This window comes from Falco rusticolus, chromosome 19, assembly GCF_015220075.1.
Source record: "Falco rusticolus isolate bFalRus1 chromosome 19, bFalRus1.pri, whole genome shotgun sequence".
Taxonomy (NCBI): domain Eukaryota; kingdom Metazoa; phylum Chordata; class Aves; order Falconiformes; family Falconidae; genus Falco; species Falco rusticolus.
The window spans coordinates 2,176,243-2,186,616 of NC_051205.1; positions in this window are offsets into that span (position 1 = coordinate 2,176,243).

Consider the following 10,374-nt stretch of genomic DNA (forward strand, 5'->3'; position numbering starts at 1 on the left):
GGTGCTGTGGACCTGGATAATTCCATCTAACATCAGCCCTGTGGCTCCCAACGGGGTGGGCACCTAGGCAGGACCCCTGGCAGCCATCCTCTGCCCCCACCTCACACCACCACCACCCACCAGTCACCCCCCAGCCTGGTCCAGTTCCCACCCTGTTCCTCTCGCTTGATTTCACCAGGAAACAGCCCTGGATTTAATTCCCTGACACTGGGCAGAGCAGGGGGCATGGAGAGGAGTGCTGCCCCCCACCATTGCCAATGGCTTTCCCAGATGGTGAAGCCAAGCGGGGCTTGTCCCCACGGCAAATGGGGGGGGGTCTGTGCCCCAACCCCTCCTCACCCAGCCTTACCCTTTGGATCCCGGCTTTTTCCCGAAGCCAAATCCCTCCCGGCTGGGATGTGACCCTGTGTTGCTGGAGGAGATAAACTGGGGAGGGTCCCATCGCTTTCTTGCTTCCCCTGGGCTTTGTCCATGGCTCCGGGAGGGTTTTCCAGAGGCTTCCAGGGCTGGTGAAACCCCGTTCTGACCAAAACATCCCTACTGGATTCCTGCTTCTCCAGCAGGATCCTGCTGGCACTTAGCGGCCCAGGCGTCCCCATCAGTGCCACCGTAGGGAGGGACCAGTGCACAGGGAGCTGCATCCCCATCACTTGTGGGGACCAGGTGGGAGGAAGAGGAGGAGGAGGAGGAGGGTGGCAGTGGCAGCAGGCGGCAGGCTGTGTGGTGTCCTTCTCCTTGTGGTGAGCAGAAGAGAGAAGGAGACACCGCAAGACGGACGCTGGTGGGAGGTAGGAGACCCCCGAGCGATCTGGCATGGATGATTTGGGAAAGGCACCGCGAGCCCTTCCCTGGCTGGGACCCAGGGGTCTCAGCACCCTTCAGAGTCCCTCTCGCTCCCGGCGTGGGTTGAATGCCCACCACGATGGTACCGGAGCGGGCACAGCGTACAGCCGGTGCCCCCAACCCCCTGATTTCCCCCCCAGGGCGCCCACCCATGTCCTGGGATGTCCCTTTGCAGATGCTCGGGGGCATCGTGCTGGCCTCATGCTCCCGAGGCTGCTCAGGACCGGCTCTCGTTTGCCATTTTCACCAATTTCACCAAATCAAGGGTGGGCTTTCATCCTGCCTGCTGGTGTCGGTGCCCCTGAGCCAGCACCACCCTGGTGCCGGCTCCAAAGAGGATTTAGGCAGCAAGGGAAAACCCCAGAGTTTTGAGGATTAGGGCTGAGCGCACGGGATGAAGCTGGCAATATCCAGGCCAAATCCCAGCCCTGCTCCTCATGGCGGCCATAAGAGTTCCATGGTCAGGACCCTGATCCAGTGCCCCCTTCTCCCCCAGCACCCAGCACGGCCAGATCCAGGATGGCCATATCAGCCCCGGGACTACCAAATCCAGCCCCAGGGCTACCATATCCGGCCCCAGGATGGCCGTATCCAGCCCCAGGATGGCCATATCCAGCCCTGGGACTACTGTATCCAGCCCCAGGATGGCCGTATCCAGCACCAGGACTACTGTATCCAGCCCCAGGATGGCCATATCAGACCTGGACTACCATATCCAGCCCCAGGACTACCATATCCAGCCCCAGGATCCCAGGATGGCCATATCCATCCCTTGGACTACCATATCCAGTCCCAGGATGGCCATATCCAGACCTGGACTACCATATCCAGCTCCAGGACTACCATATTCATCACCAGGATGGCCATATCCAGCCCCAGGACTACCGTGTCCAGCCCCAGGATGGCCATATCCACACCTGGACTACCATATCCAGTCCCAGGACCCCAGGATGGCCATATCCATCCCTTGGACTACCATATCCAGCCCCAGGATGGCCATATCCAGCCATGGGACTACCATATTCAGCCCTGGGACTACCTTATCCAGCCCTAGGATGGCCATATCCAGCTCCAGGACTACCATGTCCAGCCCCAGGATGGCCATATCCAGACCTGGACTACCATATCCAGCCCCAGGACCCCAGGATGGCCATATCCAGCCCCAGGACTACCATGTCCAGCCCCAGGACTACCATATCCAGCCCCAGGATGGCCGTATCCAGCCCTGGGACACAGGAAGGGATGGAGCCAGGGACAGGGGATGCCACTGTCACAGGACACAGCATGCCTGGGGACCAGCTTGGCCCCCCCAGGACCCCCTTCAGCACCTTGCCTGGATGTTTCCAGGGCTGTGGCTTTCTGGTGACCTTCATCCCCTCATCATCCTCCCCCTCGCCCAGGGAGTTCCTGTTTGAAACATTTTCAATCCCCCGGGAGACGGAAGGATGGGAACGAGCAGGGCCAGGGAGGGAGGAGGGAAACCGCCACCAGCAGCAGAGGATGCTCCCAGCCCAGAGTGGGGGTCCCCACCAGGGTGGGGGTCCCTATCAGGGTGCGGGTTGGACCCTGCAGCACATGCGAGGGGGTCTCCAGACCCCGGGCAATGAGGGGGTGACATGCCACCCAGGGTGGCTGCGGTGATGCTCCTTCCCCATCCCTCTGCGGCAGCTTCCGTTCCCTGCCCCATACCTGGGATGAGCCCCCGCCGCAGCCCCACTGGGGTCCCTGTCGTCCCGTGTCGTGTCGTTCCCCCCCCCCCCCCGCCTGTTCCGATGCTCCCTAATCCGCTTGTTTTAATAGCATTAAATGCTTTTAAACAAACAGGCCCTTCACCCCTGCCTGCCTTGGGGGGGGTGGGGGTGGCGGGGGGAGGATGCCCGGGCAGGGCTGGGGGGGCCGCCTAAGGAGATTGGAGTGGGATTTGGGAGAGATCAAGGGGCAGGAACACAGCCAAATCCCAGCCAGCCCTGTGGGATCAGCCTCAAACCCTCCCCTGCGCCCCCCCAGTCCCCGTCCCCCCCCATCCTGGCTGCCAGCCCACCCCCAGAGCAGGGCACCCAGGACCCCCTGCCCCAATTCAGAACCCCCACTCCATGTTTGTGGGTCCTGCCTGGTTCATCTCCCCCTAATCCATGGGGGCCCCTCGCCCAGAGATGGGGTACCCCAGGAAAACACCCCCTGGGCTCAGCAGCCCCTGTGGGGTTCACGGGGACCCCAGACCCCCACCCTGCACCACTTGAAAGAGGCATCGAGGCCCTCGTTAATGAGAGACGGAGAATAAACAAGGAAAGGAAATTAGGAGAGGAAAGTTCTGGGCACAAAGCCTTTCCATCGGCACCCAAGCCCTGGGGGGAGGGGTGTCCCCCCCTGCTCCCATCCAAATGTCCCAAATCGCCCCGTTTTTATTGACCCGGCTGGGATACGGGGCCAGGGAAGCGCCGCAGCCGCTGGGATAAGGGAGAGGAGGGGGCGGCGGAGGGGATGAAGCCGCTGTCACCCTGCCCATCTCTCCCATCCCTTTTTTTTTCTGATTTTTTGGCTGAATCTGGAATCACACTCAGATAAAATGGGGGGGGGGGGGGGGGGCGGGCACGGGGGGGCGCACAGCCCTGGGCACCTGCAGCTGAAGGGGCACAACCCGGGGTTTTGCACAAAAAAGGGGCAGGGGGGTTCCCAGCAGCGCCTTTGCTGCAGCCAGGCAGGGACCCCCAAACCTCCCCCCTGCACCCCGACCCCCCTGCTCCCCCCGGCTCCCTCTCCTCCCCGCGGGGTGTAAGCAGATTTACGCTTAACCCGCCCCTCCCCCCCCCCCCTTTTTTATATATCCAGGTGATGCTCCTTGAGACCCTCAGAGCCCAGCAGCTCCCACCCAGGCAGATCCCCCCCCCCCCAAGTGGGGCTGCAGGTGAGTGGGGTGGGGGGGCTGGGGTCCCCCCAGTCCGGGATGCCACAGGAAGTGGTGGAGGCTGGTGGGTTTGGATTTTTGGTGACACCGAACCCCTGCAAGTGAGGCCACGACTGTCCCCATGGGGTACAGCGGCGTGGCCTGCCCCAGCCATGTCGGGGGGCACGGACCACCGCGGCAGCACCCTCCGGTGCTGGGTGCATCCCCCAGTGCTGGGTGCATCCCCCTGGCACTGGGTGCATCCCAGATACTGGGTGCATCACCATTCTGGGTGCATCCCCCCAGTCTGGGCGCATCCCCCCGGTGCTGGGTGCATCCCCCAGTGCTGGGTGCATTCCCCCGGTGCTGGGTGCATCCCCCGGTGCTGGGTGCATCCCCCTGGCACTGGGTGCATCCCCAGTGCTGGGTGCATCCCCCTGTGCTGGGCGCATCCCCCCGGTGCTGGGTGCATCCCTATTCTCGGTGCATCCCCCTGGTGCTGAGTGCATCCCGGATACTGGGTGCATCCCCAGTGCTGGGTGCATCCCCCCTGTGCTGGGTGCATCCCCCCAGTTCCTGGTCCATCCCCCCAGTTCCTAGTGCATCCCCCCGGTGCTGGGTTCATCCCCCCAGTGCTGGGTTCATCCCGCCAGTGCTGGGTTCACCCCCCCAGTGCTGGGTGCATCCCCCCGGTGCTGGGTTCATCCCCCCGGTGCTGGGTGCTCCCCGCAGGGCTCTGCTCTCTGCTCGCAGGCCGGAGGATGCCGTGTGGGTGCCGGTCCCAGGGGCTGCCCGTCCTGCCCGGTTCCTGCTGGCTACCAGGTGAGCGGCCGCCGAGCCCAGCCAGCGGGGAAAGCCCCGGGGAGGGAAGGGGGGAAGGGCCTTAGCCCCCCACTTGCCCCCCTGCCCGCACCCAGGGTCGGGCTGCCACGCCGGGATGGGGCACGGATCCCACCACCATCTTCCTGGGGGCTAAGGAGCTGCATGGGGTGGGAGCGGCGGTCTTGGGGTGATGCCCCCCAGGCCCCCCCGAGCCCTAAGCTGCCCCCCTCGCTCCGCAGGGCTGGCCCTCCCCACCTGGGGGTGCAAAGCCGAGTCCAGCCCCGGCTCCCGGCAGATCCAGTTATGGCATTTCATCCTGGAGCTGCTGCAGAAGGAGGAGTTCCGCCATGTCATCGCCTGGCAGCAGGGCGAGGACGGGGAGTTTGTCATCAAGGACCCTGACGAGGTGGCCCGACTGTGGGGCAGGAGAAAACGCAAACCCCAGATGAACTACGACAAGCTGAGCCGGGCGCTCAGGTGCTGCTGGGGGTGGGGGGCAGGGGGGGGCAGAACCCCCGCCATCCCAGTGCACCTCGTGGGACAGCGTACGCCATCGCAGGGAACCCCATGGGGTGACACCCACCATCGCAGGGGACCCCACAGGGCAGCATCTGCCATCCCAGGGGGACCGCATGGGGTGACATCCGCCATCCCAGGGAGACCCCATTGGGTGACACCCACCATCGCAGGGGACCCCATGGGGTGACATCCGCCATCGCAGGGGACCCCATGGGGTGACATCTGCCATCCCAGGGGTCCCCATGGGGTGACACCCGCCATCCCAGGGGTCCCCATGGGGTGACACCCACCGTCACAGGGGGATCCCATGGGGTGACACCCGCCATCCCAGGGGTCCCCATGGGGTGACACCCACCATCCCAGGGCAACCCCATGGGGTGACACCCGCCATCCCAGCGGGACCCCATGAGGTGACACCCGCCATCGCAGGAAGACCCCATGGGGTGACACCCACCATCCCAGGGAGACCCCATGGGGTGACATCCGCCATCCCAGGGGGACCCCATGGGGTGACATCTGCCATCCCAGGGGGGGCCCATAGGGTGACACCCACCATCCCAGCAGTCCCCTTGGGGTCACATCCACCATCGCAGGGAGACCCCATGGGGTGACATCCACCAACCCAAGGGGAGTCCCCAGCCCCTGGCCTGGGGTGCCCACCCCCCCATCCCCCCTGACGCCCCCGCCCCCCTGCCCCCCAGGTACTACTACCACAAGCGCATCCTGCACAAGGCCAAGGGCAAACGCTTCACCTACAAGTTCAACCTCAGCAAACTCCTCTTCCTCACCCACCCGCCGTGGGACCCCCGCTGCCTGTGCCCCCCGCCCACCGTGCCCCCCTCCTCGCCAAGCCAGGTAGGGGGTCTGGGGGAGCACAGCTTGGCTGGGGACTCCCCTGGGGACAAGTGGCCTTCCTGGGTGCTGCCACGTCCCTTTTTTGTCCCTGCAGTCGGTGCTGAGCGTGCTGCTGAGCCGGCGGGTGCTGGCGGAGCCGCTGGGCTGGCACTGGGGACCCCGGCCCCCCAACACGTGGGAGAAGAGGGTGGCCACCAGCGGGACCAGTAAGTGTGGGGCCAGCGAGGCTGGTGGGTGGCAAGTGCCAAGGGTTGCCTGGGGGACAGGGAGGGCAGGGGGCGGTGGGGCAGGGGGCTGCGGGGCGGTGGGGGCCGGGGGTTTGTGGGGGCAGGGTGCTGGGGGCCGCGCTGCAGGCAGGGATGCGCCGTTGCTGGTCCCACAGCAGCACCCAGTGGCTGTGACTGGGAGAACTGGGGGGGGGGGGGAGGAGCACCCCCCGGGGCGGGGGGGCAAGGTCAAGGGAGACGGGGGCAGCTGGAGCACCCCTTGTGACCCCGGGGGGCTGTGCCGTACGGTGGCCACACTGGCACCGCGGCCACTAGCCACGCTGGCCGTCTCGCTGCCCACAGGTCTCAGCCCCGCGTGCCCCCCCCGCTCTGGGGGGTCCTGCTGCTGTTTGGGGGTCCCCAAAGAGCTTCCCCGCCTGGCTGCCCTCCCCCTGCCACTGCCGGCCCTGGGCCCCCCGCCACATGCCTGGGCCACCATCGCCCCTCCCGTCCTGGCCCCCCCGCCGCTGCTGCCCCCCCAGGCGGGGGTCCCCACGTCGGTGCTGCTGCCCCCCGAGTTTCCCCCCAGAGCATCCCCCTGGCTCCTGCGGGGGGCTGCGGGGCTGGTGTGGGACCCTCCAGCACCCCGGGCGGGGGAGGAAGGCGAGGAGGAGGAGGAGGAGGACGAAGGCCGGCATCACTCGCAGAGCTGCCCCGGGGCCAAGCTGGGGCTCGGGGGGGGCGCGGGCAAAAGTGGGGTGCACCCAGCCAGCAGCTCCGCCCCCCCCCCGCCCCCCAGCTGGTCCCACAAGCCCCCCTCGGGTGGGCTGTACATCGGGGTGCTTGGGGGGAGCACCATGACACCCCCTCGTCCCCCCATTCCACCCCACAGCACTGGGGCTGGCAGCCCCCAGGGTCCAGCTGAGCCCCCCCCCCCCCCCCCGGGGGCTGGGGTGCCCCTGGGGACCCTCCAAGCCATCGGGTCCCCGCCGGCACGCGGCTGTGGGTCACATCCTGCCTGTACAAAGGGCAGGAACCAGCCCCCCACTTCCCGCCCCCCCCCCCCCCCCCCCAAATAAACCACTTTGCGCAGAGGGGTCCGGCTGTTTCACCCCAGGTGGCACCCCAAAGCTGGTGGCACCCCAAAGCCACTGTCACCGCGGGGGAGAGGCCACAGCCACGACCCCCGCCCCCCCGAGGGGCGCACGGGATTTGGGGGGGTGGCTGCGCAGGGGGCTGCCCCCCAAAAGGTGATTTTCCCGGGGGGGGGCAGAGGGACCTGTGGTGGGTTTTGGGGTGCCGGGGGGGGGGCAGCTGGGTGGCCGCCATTCACTCCCAGGGATTCCCGGAAAACGGTTCATTTTCATTTTCACTTTTCCATGTTTTTCCGCACTGGGAAGTTGGGGGGGGGTGGCGGGCAGAGCGCCACGCTCTCCTTTTTGGGGACCCCCTATTTGTTGGGGGGGCAGAGAGCCACACTGTCCTTTTTGGGGACCTCCTATTTGGGGGGGGGGGAGCGCCACACTGTCCTTTTTGGGGACCCCCTATGTGCTCCCCTCGTGGCACAGGTCACCCGTGGGGGCTTAAGGGGTGGCAAAGGTTTGGGGGGCTCCCTGTGGGGTGCCCATCAGTGGGGTGTCAGGGGGGGAGCCCCCACTTCCCCCCCGAAGCCTTGTGCCCCCCACAGCCCTGCTGTGCCTCAGGGCCCCCCCACAGCTGGGGTACAGGTGGGACCCCTGTAACTGGGCTGTGTCTGTGGGGCCCCCCATAACCGTATCTATAGGTCACCCCATATGTGGGTCCCCCCAAAACCGTGTCTATAGGTCACCCCTATATTTGGGTCCCCCCACAGCTGGGCTGTGTCCATGGGTCCCCCCATACTCGTGTCTACAGGTCACCCCCATATGTGGGTCCCCCCATACTCGTGTCTATAGGTCACCTCCATATGTGGGTCCCCCCATACTCGTGTCTATAGGTCACCCCCATATGTGGGTCCCCCCAAAACCGTGTCTATAGGTCACCCCTATATTTGGGTCCCCCCACAGCCGGGCTGTGTCCATGGGTCCCCCCATACTCGTGTCTATAGGTCACCCCATATGTGGGTCCCCCCATAACTGTGTCTATAGGTCACCCCATATATGGGGCCCCCCATAACCGTGTCTATAGGTCACCCCTATATTTGGGTCCCCTCACAGCCGGGCTGTGTCCATGGGTCCCCCCATAACCATGTCTATAGGTCACCCCATATGTGGGTCCCCCCAAAACCGTGTCTATAGGTCACCCCTATATTTGGGTCCCCCCACAGCCGGGCTGTGTCCATGGGTCCCCCCATACTCGTGTCTATAGGTCACCCCATATGTGGGTCCCCCCATAACCGTGTCTATAGGTCACCCCATATGTGGGTCCCCCCAAAACCGTGTCTATAGGTCACCCCTATATTTGGGTCCCCTCACAGCCGGGCTGTGTCCATGGGTCCCCCCATAACCATGTCTATAGGTCACCCCATATGTGGGTCCCCCCAAAACCGTGTCTATAGGTCACCCCTATATTTGGGTCCCCCCACAGCTGGGCTGTGTCCATGGGTCCCCCCATACTCGTGTCTACAGGTCACCCCCATATGTGGGTCCCCCCATACTCGTGTCTATAGGTCACCCCCATATGTGGGTCCCCCCATAACTGTGTCTATAGGTCACCCCATATGTGGGTCCCCCCAAAACCGTGTCTATAGGTCACCCCTATATTTGGGTCCCCCCACAGCCGGGCTGTGTCCATGGGTCCCCCCATACTCGTGTCTATAGGTCACCCCATATGTGGGTCCCCCCATAACTGTGTCTATAGGTCACCCCATATATGGGGCCCCCCATAACCGTGTCTATAGGTCACCCCTATATTTGGGTCCCCTCACAGCCGGGCTGTGTCCATGGGTCCCCCCATAACCATGTCTATAGGTCACCCCATATGTGGGTCCCCCCAAAACCGTGTCTATAGGTCACCCCTATATTTGGGTCCCCCCACAGCCGGGCTGTGTCCATGGGTCCCCCCATACTCGTGTCTATAGGTCACCCCATATGTGGGTCCCCCCATAACCGTGTCTATAGGTCACCCCATATGTGGGTCCCCCCAAAACCGTGTCTATAGGTCACCCCTATATTTGGGTCCCCTCACAGCCGGGCTGTGTCCATGGGTCCCCCCATAACCATGTCTATAGGTCACCCCATATGTGGGTCCCCCCAAAACCGTGTCTATAGGTCACCCCTATATTTGGGTCCCCCCACAGCTGGGCTGTGTCCATGGGTCCCCCCATACTCGTGTCTATAGGTCACCCCATATGTGGGTCCCCTCACACCCGTGCTGTCCCCATAGGTCCCCCCGGCGCAGGTCTCACCATGGGTCCCCTATACCCAAGTCTCCTTGTGGAGCCCCCCCCAGCCTGGGTCTCCCCGTGGGCACCCCCCCATCCACGCTGTCCCTGTGGGTCGTCCCCCCCCCCACTGTCCCAATGGGTCCCCTATACCCAAGTCTCTGTCTGTGTCCCCCGACCCGGGTCTCCCCGTGGGTCCCCCATCACCCACACCGCCTCCATGGGTGCCCCCCACCCGGGTGTCCCCGTGGGTCCCCTATACCCAGGTCTCTATGTCCCCCCAACGCGGGGTCTCCCCATGGGTCCCCCTCCCTCCTACTGTCCCCATGGCTGCCCCCCGCCCCATGTCCCCCTAGGGGTCCCCTACACCCAACTCCCCTCCTGTGTCCCCCCCACCCCAGGTCTCCCTGTGGGTCCCCCCATTCTCCTGTGTGTGTGTCCCACCCGGGTCTGCCCATGGGTCCCCCTTCTCCCCCGCCGGCCCCATGGGTGTCCCCCCCCGCTCCCTGTCCCTATGGGTCCCCCACACCCAGGTCTCCTCCTGTGTCCCCCCACCCGCATCCCCCTGGGGGCCCATCCCCCCCCAGTGTCCCTATGGGTCCCCTATAGCCAGGTCTCCTGTGTGTCCCCCACCTGCGTCCCCCAGTGGGTGTCCCAGTGGGTGCCCCCTCCCCATCCATGGGTGCCCCCCCCCCGTCCCTATGGGTCCCCCAAACCCAGGTCTCCTCCTGTGTCTCCCCATCTGGGTCTCCCTGTGGGTTCCCCTCCCCCCTGCCATCCCCATGGGTGCCCCACGTCCTCCTATGGGTCCCCCACACCCAGGTCTCCTCCTGTGTCCCCCCACCCGCGTCCCCCTGGGGGCCCATCCCCCCCCCCCCCCCCCC